Below are 17964 nucleotides of genomic sequence, written 5' to 3'. Positions count from 1 at the left end.
GTTTCTGGCTTTACAACAAATACAATGTTACAAGAGGGCTCAATAGATAAAAGCAAAAAAAAAAAAAAAAAGAGGTAAGGTTCCTGCTTGCAGCTCACTTGGGGAACATGGTGGTTTCTGGTTGCAGCTAGGTTAGGGATCATGGCTTATAACCAATCTCCTGGAACACAGGCCCTTTATGACACAGATAAATGATTACAGAATGGGTGAAAACTCATAGCTGAAGCCTGAGAATCAGACAGGTCAAAAGGTCAAATGATTTCCCCAAAGTCACATAGCAGGCCCAATCAGGCCGAGCATCTGCCAGTTCATAATGCCCCTGGGCCTTGTACATCATATGTAGTGACACTGACTTTGATGCTCTCTGGAGACCAGCTGGGGATAAACAAGCTACTCATAGCCCTCTGCTGGCTGACCCACTGACCATCCACTAACATCAAGGGCCATCAGGAGGAACTGAGCACTGCTGAGCAATGGCTGAGGCCGCTGAATGCATGCCTTGCCCCTCTGTTCCCCATAATGGCTACTGGCTAGACGATGTAGTTATCTTCGTTGTCAGAAGCCTAAAAGTATGGGGCTGCCTAAAAGGGGCCTTTGGAATACACAGAGAGCTGCCATCAAGCATAAAGCAACTATCAAATATGTTGTGAGGGTTTTCATAACTCATGAAAGCTCTTGTGCAAGGGAGATTTTTCTAGAAACCCCACTGGGAGCCTCTGTGAGAAACAGGGAAAAGAGAAGTCTACTTTCCTTCTGGGTCTATCTGACCTATTTCTCCCATCTACCCAAATATTTACACAATCCTCTGTCTTGGTTACTCCCTGGCCTACCGGTCACCTGTCCCCTGCCCTCAGCTCTGAATGCTTCAGGACTAGCTGTTTAGCCATTTCAGGACTTGGTTTATTCATTCATGGAGAGGACCAGTCTGGATGTTGTCATGAGGAATATGATGAGTTCATGTTTATAAACCATGGTAATGTTCTCTGCTGAAAGATGTTCTGAGAATAGAAACATCTCCACTGTGGTGATTAATGCATGGTGGTTGCCAGTGAGATTATTTAAGTGGTAGAACAGTGGCTCTCATTTTAATGGTATAGTCTTTTTGAAGTTCCAAAGCACTTTCCTGACACTAAATCACGACAAGTGTTATTTAATTCCCATGTCAGACAGAGAAGTTGCATCAAAGAAATGTCCAGGCTTTACCCAGAGGCAGGGATTCAACTGTACTGAGTTTCAAGGGTCACTTCCCCCTCTTCCAAGACATCATCTCACATCTCATTGACCTTGCTGGTCCTGTCCAGGAATCTGTGAGACATCCTGTGACAAAGCACTGCAGAGTCCCCAGGAAACTCACGTCTCAAGCATTTACCGAGCTCTTGGAGATTCAGAGTCTGAGCCACATAATCCATGTTCTCACAACCTTACAAGAGGAGAGAGACAGAGCCACTGGGGCTGGGGACTGAACACTGAGACAAATCCGCATGTGGAAGCAGAGGGGACAATAAGTGTCCAAGGGTGACGAGAAGGCTGAGATGGTATGGGAGTGGTCATTCTTTGTTTGCAAATAGGCTTTGTCCATAAGTCTTAATAGGTTCCCTCAGCAGAACATGTTGGGGGCTATGGTTCAATGCAAGAGCTCACTTGGAAGGTAAAGAGATACTGTTAAAGGACTCAGGAAAGTGATACATAGGAAGAAAGGGCAGGCAGCAGTTTGTGGACAACTGGAGCTCCTGTCTCAGGAAACATACACTGTCAGGTCATCCTAGCCGAGGGACAAGGGAGTGGAGTCTGTATATTCCAACCTTGTCAGCTGTTGGTTGGGCTCTACTCCTGAAATGTGTGTATCAAAGCGTGTTCAGAGTTCAGAGACCAAAATCATTGAAAGAAGAAGCGATGGCAATTGGCAGTGCTGTGCACCAAGATGATGGAGGGAGAGATGAGAGCAGGCGATAGTCTCTTCTCTCTTTGTTTGGTGCTTACTGAAAAGAGCTATGTTCTCTACTGCTTGCCTTGGAGCCAGGTTACAGGCAGATATTCAACTGCAGAGTGCTGTGTGAAGAGTGACATGGCAGGCCAGCAATGGTCAAGAAAGGGAAGAACTACATATGGCTTCCTTGTCAGACTTGTACTGAGTTCATAGTTCACTGCTTTGTACTTCGGGTCCTCAAATAGATGTCAGCTCCCCAGCCTGCTTCCAGATCCAGCCCATGTCCCCAGCTGACCTCTTTCATGGCAACTAAACCACGTGCTTACTTGAGTACTGATCCATCCATCTCCTTAAAAATTGTTGATTTCTGGAAGGCAGAGAACCTCTCAAGGGACACATGTGACCTTCCTCCAAAGGACTACAAGTAATACAGCTTCTCTACTTTACAGCTTTCCCTTCAGAGTGCTGGTTGGGCAAAGTGTGTCGATTTGTGCCATACTCCAGGAGAAATGGAAGATGGACTCAGAGGATCACAATGCAATTGGCACAAAAGGAAGAGACAGGGAGAAAGGCACTCCACCAGGATATTATATTATATACTAGGGCTAAAAATTAAGGAGTAATATGTGAAACATCATGTGAACATAAATCTGAGATTATCACTTCTATTTATGCTTTAAACAAATCTGGGGGCTAGGGATATAGCTCATAGTAAAGTGCTTGTCTTGCCAGCATAAAGAACTGAGTTAAATGCTCAGAACACTTGTAAAAATGATGGGTGTGGGTGGCATAGGCCTGTAATCCTAGCACTGGGAAGGCAGAGCCAGGCAGATCCCTGGTGCTCCCTGGCCAGTCTAGCCTACTTGATGAGTTAGAGGTCACCGAAGAGATTCTGTCCCCCAAAAATGTGGGTGTTCCCTGAAAAAAAATATCCAAGGTTGTCCTCTGACTTCCACATGCACCTGCATATATGTGCACATGCATGTTCACTCATGCACACATGCACATACACATCTGTAATTATCTTTCAGCTATCTATGCAGCTATCCACTTGTATATCGTAGATTATGTATTATAAAATAAATTGCAACGAGGAAAAAAAAGTACAAATATCTCTATATCATAACTCCCATAGTCGTAAAATAGTTAGTAACTCTTATGGCAGATGAGTAAAGGAAGTGGCAGAGAACAGTGCAGGATCGAAAGGACTTCTCCCTTAGGGTTAGCAGACTCTAGCCCCCAGGAAACATTGGTATAATTCCTTCTAGAAAGTAAGTATGGTATAATGATAATAAGGAATATTGAGTACAGAATATGTATCTGGCAGTATTCTAAGAACTTTATGTATAATAAATTTAAAATCCTTATAACATGATTACATTTACGCCCCGCTCACCCATGTATAGAGAAAGAAACTGAGACAGAACAGTAAACTGACTTTCTCAGAATGTCTCTTTAGTAAGAGAAGGAAGACTTGAATTCATGAAGCCTGGGTTCTGAGTCCAGGTCTTAGCCACTGCGTTATATATGTGAACCACATGCATCCACTTAGACTTTTTTTGTTGATTTTTTTGAGGTAGGGTCTCGTTATAGTTCAGGCTGACCTGGAACTCACTCTGTAGTTTCAGGCTGGCCTTGAACTAGAGAAATCCTCCTACCTCTGCCTCCTGAGTGCTGGGATTAAAGGTTTGTGCCAGCACACCTGGCCACATTTTAAAAAATATATTGGAATATATATATCTCACAAAGATGAGCAACTGTAAAGCAGTACAATGCCTGTATGGTATAGATAGCTGGAACCCTTCTCATGCTCTAAATCTTTCTGAGGGTTTTACCCAATATTACTACCACAAAATCATCTTCAAAGTGCATTTAAATCATATTTGGAATTACTAAAATCATATTTGGAATTACTACACACTTTCTTTCATATGCATTTAATTGTGTACATTTCAGTCAACCACATTATTATAGAGCACATGTCAGACATGTAACATTGATTACAGGTAGTATAATAAATCTGCTTTTAAACTTAAGCCGGGCATAAATTGCAGGTATTCATTAGTTCATTTCATAAGAAAGGCTTTTGCCTCTGTCTCTTTGTCTCTTGCAAGAGTTATCATCAGGGACTACAAGAGTTCCTCTTCTTCACAAAGACCAGATGTCCAGTGAAAACAAGCTAGCCAGACACACAGCAATATATAGTTACTGAGGACCACCATGCCCAGAGTATCGTACTACCTAGCAAGGAATTATTTGTGTGTGTTTCTGTTTGCAACAGGTTATGGTGGTTACAGATGACATCTGTTCAAATCTATTATGCCATGCCACAGCTTCTGGTTAGGTTCCTCAGGACCACAGAGGGCCAAGGGAAACACACATCTGGTCATCTGCTCCTACCTTATCCCACCACAGCATCTTCTCCTGTGCCAGTTTTATGCACTAGAAATCAGCATAACATCTTATTCTTTTAAAAATGTCCATTGTTGCCGGGTGTGGTGGCGCGTGCCTTTAATCCCAGCACTTAGGAGGCAGAGGTAGGACGATTGCTGTGAGTTCGAGGCCAGCCTGAGACTACATAATGAATTCCAGGTCAGCCTGGTCTAGCGTGAGACCCTACCTCAAAAAACAAACCAAAAAAAAATGTTCAAAGTAGAATTTATTTCCCTAAAGTATTATGGATTGAGCATACATGTATACATCTGAGAAAGAATTCCTTTTTTGTCAATTTGTCATATTGTCAGCTTGTATGAGCATATAATTTTCTTTGAATGTTTTTTCTAGTTATGAAGTTTTATGCCATCATTGCTGAACATTTAAAGATCCAGAGAAGTTTCAAGAATGTAATCTTTGGGCTAGAGAGATTGCTTCGTGTTAAGGTGCTTGTCTGCAAAGGCTTAGGACCCAGGATTGATTCCCCAGTCCCCATAAAAGCCAGGTGCACAAGGTCTGAAGTTTGTTTGCAGTGGCTAGAGGCCCTGGCACTCCCATTCTCTCTCTATCTGCCTCCTTGTCTCTCTCTCTTAAATAAATAGAATATATTTTTTAAAAAAGAATGTAATCCTAGTTCCAAGAAATAATTACTGCTCACATTTTGTTGTGTTTCCATTTGGTGTTTATCCTGTGCAGACTATGTCTATCATTTCCATGTTTTTGTGAAGCAGGAAGCACAGAATTTGCATTTAATCTTTGAACAGGTACCATGCTCATCTCTCCATCTTGTTCTAGTTGAATATACCTGCTGGTGAAGTAAATGCTGGACATGAGATTTTATATTGTGTGTAAATTTTTAACATCTCCTGTAGCCTCACTTTGCTCATAGCAGGATTCCTCTTTGGTCTGAGTCCTGCAGGCCAAATCTAATTTGTTCAACTTGCTGGAGAAATTTCTAGCATAGGAAGCATTTTCAATTTGGGGAATATGCAGCATTCTCTTTCCAAATCTATAAGAGGTAGACCTTGGTGCAAATTTGTCAAATCTATGATTTTTGTGACGGTGCTGAGGTATAGACACATAAGGCTGTGTTTTAAATTCATGCTCCATTCCCTAAAGCACTTTCTTAAGAAAGTAGGAGGGAAAACAGGTGTTCTCATTACAGTGATACTGCTCCTGAAACACAGAGCTGCAGGGTCTCATAACAACAATATGATGGACAGAAACTTAAACAACAAAACTGACTGAAAACACGAAGTCCATTTGTCAAGGTTAAGTTTAAATTCCCCATAATTTGGTTATTTTACTCCTGTCTCTGGACTTTAGATTTCTGTCTGCATATAAAAAGAACCACATGCAAGATATGCAACTCAAGCATGACATTGTATGCCTTCCATTCATAACCTAACAAATTTGAGGTTAAAACCAGCTTATCATTTTACATGAGAATCCATTTATAATTTGATGCCTGGTCTTGCATAAATGTCTATGAGGTGTGTTTTAACCATCTTTAAAATTCTGCTAAGAAAACAAACCGCAGGAAGAACTAAATTAAGAATTCTACCCTTTCACTTATGTTTTTAATAGATGAATCATTTAAATGACCTTCAATCCTGGCACATTCAAAATTATTCCCACATTCAGAAATTTTCATTCTATACCTCACATTTTCCATTGCATTTTAAGTGAGTTATCTATACTCCTCAGAGAAAAGACTACATACGTAAGTAGGCTTGAGCCAGATGCAAGTACAAATAGGACTTGGGCAAAGCTAAGAATGTACGGTGTATAAATATCATGTCTGCTCCTCACAAATTTATGTTGATAAGAGAACAAAATTTAGAGATTAAATTAGACAGAATTGACCCTCCCAATACATATTCAGGTTCTCATATGCCAGTTATAATGTCAGGAGCCTGGGTATGAACAGGTCATAGCTTCTATCTTTGATAAGCCCACATCTGAGCAGAGCCTCAGTGCCTGCTGTACAATAGGTATGAGGCCTGAACTCAAGACATATTTCATGGCATAAAAACGGAGTGGCTAGGACCAAACTGTATTTATGATGCACACAGTATGATTCACTGAATTTGGTGTCTTGGGGAAGCAAATCAAATAGCGAAAATTTATAATCTAAGCTTTACCCCATTTTTCTTCTTTGGCCTCCCCACTTCTAGCAACAAAGTACTGTTTCCCCTTTATAATTTAAATAAATATGTCAAAAGGCCTTGTGTTTTGGAGTATACCTTCTTCCCTTGGGAAGACAAAAGCCATCAACATATAAATAGTTCTGGCATTCTGGAAACAGTATGCACCACATTGTCTGAGATATACCATAATATGACTGTAAGGTAACATATACGTAGCTCTTCTTTGACTTTTTATACTTCAATCACACTTTCACACTTGACATTCCATTATAATAACAATAGTTTAGGGAAAATTGTACATAAGATAAAAACTTTGACTCTTAGTTCTATTTTAGTACATTTATGCACATCCTTGCATGAAGCCAATTTAAAAAATCAATCTCATGGAACTCTACCATCATAAAATGTACCAGTGTCATAGTACTGTTTGCCAAATGTATCCATTCTATCCATGTACCCATCACTATAGTCAAGATAGATTGTTATCATCTTAAAAAGTTTCTGAAAGCCGGGCTTGGTGGTGCACGCCTTTAATCCCAGCACTAGGCAGAGGTAGAAGGATTACACCACCCTGAGACTACAGAGTGAATTCCAGGTCAGCCTGAACCAAAGTGAGACCCTACCGTGAAAAACAAAACAAACAAACAAACCACAAAAAATGTTTCTGTGAATCCTTTTCTGATGTCACCACACTTTTTGCTACAGATATGCACTGATTAGTTTCTTCTACATTTCTTTTTGGCATCATAAGTATGGAGTCTTTGAGTGTACTTTTTGAACAGCACAATGTTTTGTGCCTTATCCATGTTGTATATATAGATACTTCACTTGTGTAAAATGTTGGCTTGAGTCTAGTTGCGTGGATATAACATACTTTGTATATTCCTTAACCTCTTGAAGTTCATTTGGGTTGTTTCTACTTTTGGACTATTGGGAATAAAGCTGCTATGCATATGGATGCCTAAATTTTCCTATATACAAATAACTTCATTTATTTGGAATAAAACAGCCAGGGATGGAACCATTGGATCTTGAAATAATGCTTGATTAACTTTTGAATGGTTACACCATCCTACCTCACCATGAACAGTATATGCAAGTAGAAGTTGCTCTATGGCGGCTCTGATTTTAGCTATTCCCGTGGGTGGTCACTGGTGCTTCACTGTGCTATGTAACTTGTATGCCTCCCATGACTAATGAGGTTGAACATTTTTTCATGAGTTCATTGACCACTCATGTATCTTTTTTGGTGACATATTTCTTCAATTCTTTTGCCAATATTTAAAATAGGTCATTATATCATTGTGTTTTAGAAGTTCTTTATCTGGAGGCAAGTCCTTTGACAAATGGATGGGTTTTTCCTCCAGTCTATAGTTTGCCTCTTCATTTTCCTATGGTGTCTTTCCCAGAACACAAGTTGAAAAAATATCATTCCTTATAATATATTGGGAATAAATATAAATAAGCTTTGTTAATAAATGCAGTGAGTGTCCCTAAAGATTCAACGACAAGGGCTGGAGAGATGGCTTAGCGGTTAAGCGCTTGCCTGTGAAGCCTAAGGACCCCAGTTCAAGGCTTGATTCCCCAGGACTCACGTAAGCCATATGCACAAGGGGGCGCACGCATCTGGAGTTTGTTTGCAGTGGCTGGAGGCCCTGGCGCGCCCATTCTCTCTCTCTCCATCTCTATCTGCCTCTTTCTCTCTCTGTCACTCTTAAATAAAAATAAACAACAAAAAAGATTCAATGACAAATCACATTGCCTAATTCCCATTGATTAACAAAGGACGTGAGTGAGGCAGAGTGCCCATCAGTGACAGAAATCCTCTTCCCAACTTTTGGGCTACCATGAGTATCTTCCCTAATACCCACTTCCATTCTTTTTACTTTTGTATGTCTCTTTCTCCAGTGCTATTTCTCCACAGAAAATCTTGCCTACATGAGTCAGCAAGAAAGAAAACACTACTTCATTACAGTGTAAGGGGCAGTAGGACCTTCTTATTGCATTTGGAGGAAGAAATTGAAACACTGGGTTTGTTCAAGATCTCAGGAGCAACAGGAACCTCCTATGCATTAGGTTTGAGAACCTTTTGCATCTCCCTGGCACTCAAAATTGGAACCCACTGAATTTGTTCTGATTCTGAACCCAAATGAACTATATTTTATTCTTTCTTTCAGTAAATATTTGCTAAATATACTATATACCAAGCACCAAGTTAGAAATGCAAGATCCATCTAGAATTTTACATATTAAGTATTTTAGCTTATTCTTGGTGAAATAGTACATACCTGGAAGGACAGGACTATCTCATTCATTCTTCTAGCTTGTGGTTATTTATTAAATGTAGTTAAATACATGCTGGTGCATATGCCGTGATTGAAGTGTCAGAGTTAGTTTGCTTGAGTCATGCTGAAGGTGTTGTTTGTTTTACTCAGAACCACATGCTTATATCCTTAGAGCATTTACTATAATAGGAGAGTGATAACCAAATAGCTATAGTTACTCAGGGGAAAGCAATGCTATGATAACAATGAGATAATCCAAAGCTCCCAGCTATCTTCCAGGCAAGAAATTACTCAGTCCTCAAGGCTGGTATCGTTTTGTCTCCTAGTGGTTAAAATTTCCCAAAGTGAGAGAAAATATCCTGGGACTCAGAAACTATAAGGGTCACAAGAAAGGCACATTTTGTTTTTTATATCAGAGGGAAAACTAATAATTAAAAGAAAATTAGGGCTGGAATGATGGCTTAATGGTTAAGGTGCTTGGCCTGCAAAGCCAAGGGACTCAGGTTCAATTCCCCAATACCCACTTAAAGCCAGATGCACACAGTGGCACATGCGTCTGGAGTTCATTTGCAGTGGCTGGAGACCCTGGTGTACCGATTCTCTCTCAATCTCTCTCCTCCCCCGCCCACCCATATATATATCACCATTATAAAAAATTGAGCACAGTTCATAAGATAGTTTAATACACATTTTCCCACTAGGTACCTACAACTCCTGGAAAGAGGCCATAGAGAATACTGCTGATCCCTGTGTCTTGCTGGAAAATTTTCACCTACTTGCTACAAAGCAGGCCATCTGTGACTCTGGAATTTCTTTTCACTACCTTTGGAGGGCAACTCCCTTATTTATGGAGTTTACTAGGGTGCTATGGATAATAATCGACATCTACATCTGTATTTTTCTTTTCTCCTTAATTCTTAAATAACTGTCTCTTGTGTCATGAGCTAAGAGGAATTCTTCTCACAGTACATCTTCATGGTACACTTTGTCTCATATTAAAGAACAACCAGTTGTCAAATAAAGTGTTTTTTAAAATTTTTTTAATTTTTACTTATTTGAGAGCAACAGATAGAGAGAGAAAGAGACAGATAGAGAGAAGGAGGAGACAATGGGCACGCCAGGGCCTCCAACCACTGCAAACTAACTCCAGAAGTGTGCGCCTCCTTGTGCATCTGGCTTACATGGGTCCTGGGGAATCAAGCCTCGAACTGGGGTCCTTAGGCTTCACAGGCAAGTGCTTAACTGCTAAGCCATCTCTCCAGCTCCAAATAAAGTTTGGACACAAAGCTTCATTTAATTCTATGGATGAACTCTCTTTGGAAGACATGAGGCTACAAACCTTCAAACCTCCCTTTCTCTGTAAACTCCATTTCAAAGGTCAACTGGAACATGCTAAGATGATGTTTTTCTCTTGCTTGGTCAAATTTGCCATAACATTTTATGTTGGACTTCATCTCTCCCCCCGCCCCAGTCACCCTTCCTCCTCGTGTTCCACTTCATCTTCCTCTTTTCCTTCATCATTCATTTTATTTTTTTTATTTTATTTTGGATTTTCGAGGCAGGGTCTTGCTTTAGCCCAGGGTAACCTGGAATTCATTATGTGGTCTCAAAGTGGTCTCGAACTCATGACAATCCACCTACTTCTAACCCCCAGTTCTGGGATTAAAGCTGTGCACCACTATGCCGGGCACCTTCACCTTTTTGAAACTTGATTTCATGAAGTCCAGACTAGCTTCAAACTTTCTATATAACTAATGAGGATAATCTTGAACTTTTGATCTTCTTCCCCCTACCTCCCCTGTGCTGAGACTGTAGGTATACACTACCAGACCTGGTGTTTGCCATTCTGAAGACTGAGCCTGGGCGTCATGCATACTAGGTAGGCACTGTATCAACCGAGCTACATCCACAGCTCCATCATGTCCTGTTTCTTCTAATGCCACACTTATTGAGAAGATACTGGCTTGCTCACATCTGATCATTGCCTTGGTTATGTTTGAAGGAGCAATGGGGCTTGGGATTGTAAATGGGAACTCGAAGACATGGGAAAGGGCTGTGGGGCTGTGCAGTCCTCCAGGGAGCAAGGGGAAGCAGTCCTCTCTCAGTTTTCACATCAGGACATACCAGAGAACCAGCTTGTGGGAAGGATGGGTTTCCATTGAAAGCCTGGCTGTGGGGCCGAAACAACCGTGTCTTTGTGTTCATGTAGCAACGGGACTGCATTTCCGCCCACTGCTTCGCAAAAGAGGAACTGCATGTGCCTCTGCCTCTGCTAGTGGTGCCGTGGTAGGATGCAGAGTTGGGTTCTAAGGAAGGAAAACTAAACTTTCTTCAGGTTGAGGGACAGGTTTGAGATTGAATTTGAGATTTTATCCTTCCTCTCCAACAGTTGAGAGCTATAACCATGAAAGAGTATTATGCAAACAGCTATATTTCTACATTCTCATTGGCGAGTATAATAGCTACATGAAAGATAAATAGCTCCCTTTATTAATGGCTCATTAAGGATTTTTATATCTAAGTGACATGCGGTGCATTCTTTGCATGGAATCAAGTAGTTGGAGCCTTGATTCCAGCTGGTTTGGATTGGAAAAGTCATTACTGCTAGCTTGCCTGCCAGCAAACTCCCCAAGGGAGAGATGCCGCCTCCTATGTATGGAAATACTGAAGCTGGATTGGTCAACTTTTATAAATAAACCATTGGAAAATGTAATTTAGAGGGAGGAGTATATCAATTACAGATTGTTTCCTTAATCATCCTATTTCTCAGTTCTAAATTTTAGACCTTTTTCATAACAAAAATAATAATTAACACAAACAACAAAGCTCATATTCATTACAGAACATCTATCTATAGTAACAAAGAGATCCGAAAAGACATTATGATTTGGCACATAATGAAAAGATCCTTTAACGTTAAGGCAATTGATAGTCATTGTGACCAAGTTCGAGGCTGAAGTCATCATCTCTTGACACGATAGGTATCAGGTTGAATGAGCCAAGGACATGTCTCCAGTGGAGAAGACTAAAACGCAATTATAAATGCATTTCTCTTCCTTTGCCCAGGGGCTTGCCATCCCATAATAGCATTTGCATAATGGGCCACTTTGTTTGTTCCCTTTTAAAATGTTAAATTTGGAACATTTCATTCTAAGTGCCCATCAAAAAAATAAACAAATGGAGTTTTAAGCCCAAGGCTTTTCATATTTATCTGATACTGAGAATTAGTGCATTTTGCCTGCATTTAGGGGAACTACAAGCTCTTTTTTAAAACACTTCCAGATGATAAAACTCGAAAGAGTCATGAATATGAATGTTAGGAAATTATCTTGCCCATAGCACACACGCATGCACATACGCACGCACATGCACGTACATGCATGTACACACACTGTTCTCCTTTCTGAAAACATGGAAGGTGTCTTCAGTGCCCTAGCTCATTGGACGTCTTTGGCTTCAGCGCACTGATTCCCCCTTGGTCACGTTAATCACTGCGTGCCAGCACTCTTTCTTCCTATTGGTCCCCAGTGAATGTAAACTTGTTCTATGTCTAATTGCCTAGGCAGCTAAGAGCTAACTGACAAAAACTGTCCCCACTAATGGAGAGTCTATCAACTCAAGTAGAACTCATTTTATTTTTAAAAAGAGACTCTTGGGACACATAATAGCTGTGTTTAGTCATTTTAAAAAGGAATTCAAGGCAAGAGGTCAGTCAGTGGGCAAATTGTTAGCAGGAGCAGAAATTTCCAGCCTCTCCCATCTACATCTACTGTGCAGGCATTTTCCTCCATCTCCACTCAATTTAATCACACCTCCGGTGCAGAGCACAGAGATGAGTTAGGATGCACATTATCCACACTTCTCTTAGGTTCAGGAATGAAGATCAGAACAGAGAACACACAGACTGTTAGAAACTGCCCCCCCCCCCCCCCCCCCCGTCTAACCTGCCGCCATTAAAAAAAAATTTTTTGTTTATTTTTATTTATTTATTTATTTATTTGAGAGAGACAGACAGAGAGAAGGAGGCAGAGAGAGAGAGAGAGAGAGAGAGAGAGAGAGAGAGACAGTGGAAGAGAGAGAAAGAATGGGCACGCCAGGGCTTGCAGCCACTGCAAACGATCTCCAGACGCCTGCGCCCCCTTGTGCATCTGGCTAACCTGGGTTCTGGGGAATCAAGCCTCGAACTGGGGTTCTTAGGCTTCACAGGCAAGCGCTTAACCTCTAAGCCATCTCTCCAGCCCACCTGCCACCCTTTTGTGTTCCAGTAGTAAATACTGATAAGAGCTCAGCCCCCTCAAAGCTCTGATTTTCCTAATACTTCTCACTTTCTGTTTTAGAAGATTATTTTCTTCTGGATCAAATTTTTGTTGGCTAGTCATAGAGTCTGTTATTTCACAGTAATAATCCAACATTCCTGATGGTATTCAAGTTGTCAGCAGATGGATCTCCTTGGGCACCTCAGCGATACCTCAGTTCCCTTGTCTCTGAAGCATGCTTCTTTGTCTGCTTATCCCAAGCCCTTGACGTCTTGGCTATTGCTGGACATAAGACTGTGCAACAAGGAAGAGCCACTCTGTGACCAAGGGGCATGGCAAGTGGTGGGAAGGAGACCCAGGTGATAGGATGATAGACCCAGGTGATTCAGACCAAGATACTCTGACAAGGGAGCATAACAAGCTCCATGAAGGGTTCCAATAATGCATCCCCACTTGTGCTAGAAGTAAAGACGCACTGCACAGAAGTCCAGCCATGGGGCAGTGGGTATTTTGAGTGTCAGGACATAGGAAGTATAGCTATATGGACAGATGATAATAGATAAGGAATAGAGGTCCTGCTGGGTAATGGGGACAGAAATCCCTTCAAATTTGGGGTCAAAGATCAGGAAATAATCAGAACTGGACCACTGAAGGGAGAGGGTGAGTGAAAAGGGAATCTGTGATGTGCTCCCAGCACAACCTAGGGAAAAAGGCATCACAGCTCTGCCCTGGATGTGGCTGGGACACCACTGTGGTTTAAGAAGGTCAGGAACTGGAGATACAGCTGAAAACTGCCATTGGCTGATAGGAGAGAAAGACATTTGTATTTTATGTTTGTTTGTTTGTTTGTTTATTGAGATCTTCCATAATTGTAAACAATACCCCATAGTAATTCCCTCCCTCCCACCCCCACTTTCCCCTTTGAAACTCCACTCTCCATCATATCCCCTCCCCCTCGCAATCAAGCTGAGAAAAGACATTTTTCAAAAGAAAAGAATTACTCATGGCTACCTTCTCTGCTCATCTTGCATTTTATTTGTCTCCTCCTTTTTTCTTTTGTCTCCTCTTAATATAAACTTAAAAACTGCCCACATCCAGGCATGGGGGTCTACGCCTTTAATCCCACCACCTGGGAGGTAGAGAAAGGAGGATCACTGTGAGTTCAAGGCCAGCCTGAGACTACATAGTGCATTCCAAGTCAGCCTGGGCTAGAGTGAGACCCTACCTTGAAACAAACAAACAAAAAACCCTCAGAGTAACATGTTATCTTTAGAACTATTGTAAAGGATCGCCTTTGAAGAATGGGCTGAGGCAGAATTTGATAATTCTTTCCCTCTTTCTGACTAATTATATTCTCCTTTGGACCCTTTGGAAAGTGGCCACATTCAGGGTCAGAAAAGGAAAAAAAGAGATGAAAATAGTGATTCTATACCACTTACTGAACACATTTTCTGTGCTAGGCACAAGATTGGACACTACAAGTACATCATTTAATTTAACCCTAGCAAGCAAAGAATTACTCTTTCCAATGTTCCCAAAGTCACTAGGGCTCAGAGAGGTGTGTCCTATGGTCGGTGAGTGCCTCATCAGCTTTAGCTCAGAGAAGGCTTATATACCTCTTGCTTATGTACTTCCAGTCAGGACTGGAAAGGAGTGGCAGACCTTCACTGGAAAGATGTTAGCACCAGGGGTGGCAAGATGAGAAAGTTATTAGAGAACCTTTCAATATTTACCTTCCTTTTAAAAATGTGGAGATTCGGGCTAGAGAGATGGCTTAGTGGCTAAGCGCTTGCCTATGAAGCCTAGTGATCCTGGTTCAAGGCTACATTCCCCAGTACCCACATAAACCAGATGCACAAGGTACAGCATGCATCTGGAGTTTGTTTGCAGTGGCTGGAAGCCCTGGTGAGCCTCTTCTCTCTTTTTGTCTCTCTCTCTCTGCTTCTTTCTCTCTTTTGTCTGTTGCTCTCAAGTAAATAAAAATAAACAACAATTTTTTTTTAATGTGGAGATTCAGGGCTGGAGAGATGGCTTAGTGGTTAAGCATTTGCCTGTGAAGCTTAAGGACCCCAGTTCGAGGCTCTATTCCCCAGGACCCACATAAGCCAGATGCATAAGAGGGCACATGTATCTGGAATTCATTTGCAATGGCTAGAGGCCCATTCTCTCTCCCTCCCCCTTTTTCTCTCTCTCTGTCGCTCTCAAATAAATAAAAATAAACAAAAAATGTGGAGATTCGGAAAGTCACCAATGAGTTCCAGGTCCCCTTGCATGTAAGAATATCCACCTATAGCCTCAGATATAGAAAGCTCACATTTTAAATATTTTATTTATTTATGTTTATTGATTTGAGAGAGAGAAAGAGGTAAATAGAAAGAGAGAGAATGGGTGTTCCAGGGCCTCTGGCTAGTGCAAACAAACTCCAGATGCATGCGCCACCTTGTGCATCTGGCTTATGTGGGTACTGGGGAATCAAACCTGAGTCTTTAGGTTTCACAGGCAAGAGCCTTAATTACTAAGCCATTTCTCTGGCTTGAAAGCTCACATTATATAACAAGAAGTCTGGCACAGGATATTTTTAGTAGGTATTATATACTTGGCTGGATTGTAGACTGGGCAAGAGGGATGATGAAAGGAACCAGTCTCTCAGTATCCTCTGATTAGTGACTGATTTTCTCAGGTGAGGTAGTAGCCATTTATTCTGCCCTCTGCCAAGGCTGGCTCCTCTCTTCTCAGGAAAGCAAAATACCCAGGTTATATAAATTAAACCCAATTTTCAGTCAAGATGAGTTTTAATAAGGAGTGAGTCAGGGAGTGGACCCCCAGAAGCTGGTTAACCCCTGGGAAGCTGTTTACAAGGCAGTCACTGTTCCCCGATTCCACAGGTGCCTTGGTTGATTCTGCTCAAATTGATCCTGAGGGGACCTTTTTGGAGAGTCTGGTTTTGGGACCTCTCTTCCCTGCCATCGTGTGTGTCAGGATGCTCCTACTTGGAAAACGTGCAGTTGGAAAGTCTCCCCTTCACCCCTTGAATGAAGACTGTTCCTACTCATGTCCAACTCCAGTTTTGAGGAGGACATCTTCAAGGCTCCTCAGTGGTCAGTTCCAGAATGCCTCATGACAGTGAAGACAGAAGCCCTGTCAATATCAGGAGGCCATAATGTCCTTATCATTTGTCTTTCATTTGGCCACATGGTCAGAGCTGAACGGGTTCTAGAAATGAGGGAAGAAGGACAGACATACAGGCGATTCTTACTTATATTTTTCCTCCCTCTCAACTGCTAGATCTCACCAATTTATGCTGCCTGAAGATTTGGTTCTTTGTAACCATATTGGGGGGGGGGATGAAATATTATATTAACTATCAGACTGAGGTTGTGACTTCTTTGCATGAGCCAGCTTTGAGGACAAGGAGTTGCTGAGACAGAAAATTCCCCAGTGGCAGGCATGATGGATGATAGTACATTGTCTCCTGGGGATACAGTGTTTTACAGCAGCATTTCAACAACCCGAAATAAACCTTCACTCTGCACACAGGGGAACAAGCTAAAAGTCTACCTCCTCCATCATAATTCTGGACCCAGGGCTTTCGAGACTCTTTGTTAACTCCTCTGATTTTGGCCCCCATATCTGGACCAGGAACGTGGGAAGGATCCTAGGATAATTGCTTTTTGGTTGGGCACCTTTCATCTGAGGATCTCCATGTACTTTATAAACATCAATTAAAACTACCACAACACACAATATCTTAGTATGCATAATTACTATCTGTCTACAACCCCAGCTCTGAGCCAGTCCTTTAAAGATGAAGAATCTGAAGGATAGATACCATAGCTAGACTTCAAAGACTGGTATTATCAAACAGGCAAAACTCAAAATTCAGCACTCTTCATTTCTAGGCCTGTATTAAAGAGCATTACATGACTGAATCATAAAATCCCCATATATGTACATAGGTTTCTATAGATACATATATGTATATATACTATGAAATATATAAAATATCTATATATTTAAACTATGAAGTATATAAAATATCTAGATTGGACTTCTCATCTAATTGGTACAACTAAAAATATTAATCCTAGTTTATATACAATTATATTTAATAATCCCCATTCCAAGAAAGTTTTTTTTTTGTTTGTTTCAGCTTTTCCATCTCAAAAAAGGTAGCATAGGGCTGGAGAGATGGCTTAGCAGTTAAGGCACTTGCTTGTGAAGCCTAAGGGGTCAGGTTCAATTCTCCAGGCCCCATGTAAGCCAGATGCACAAGGTGGTGCATGCATCTGGATTTTGTTTCCAGTGACTAGAGGCCCTGGAGTGCCCATTCTCTCTCTCTCTCTTCCCCTTTCTGTCTCTAATAAATAAATAAATAAATAATTTTTTTAAAAGGTACCATAATGCCATCCCCCAATCTCTTATACTGATTGAATTTTTATAAAGTGTTGTATTCTAAAACCTACAAGAAGTATATGTTTTCCAGTATCTAACCCAACCATGAAGAATTTTCATGACTGAGATTTCCTTCTCATGTTTTGTTCAAGGACATTTGCCTCTTTGATATTATGTTATATATGTCAGTCACAATCTCTCTTTTTTGAGAAAGTATAAAAACTATCACCAAGGTCATACTCTCAAAACTGTAGCTAGGAGCTCATACAGCGTCAGCCTCCTCACATAGCTGGCAGGAAAATCAAAGGAGAGATAGTACACAAGCTCAGAGCAGGACACACTGAGTAACAGTGAACTCAACTTTTCAGAACCTATGACACCCAATGAAAACACTTTTTTCAGCATTGCTACTCCTGGCGGCTTTCCCTGACTTCCATGCTGTGTTCTCACAAATTTTGGAGCATCTCCCTTGAAACTGTCCTCAGGGCTTATTTACAATATACCCACATGTGTGCATTGTA

Source organism: Jaculus jaculus, chromosome 7 (genome assembly GCF_020740685.1).
Source record: "Jaculus jaculus isolate mJacJac1 chromosome 7, mJacJac1.mat.Y.cur, whole genome shotgun sequence".
Classification (NCBI taxonomy): domain Eukaryota; kingdom Metazoa; phylum Chordata; class Mammalia; order Rodentia; family Dipodidae; genus Jaculus; species Jaculus jaculus.
Note: the sequence above shows the minus strand (reverse complement) of the source record.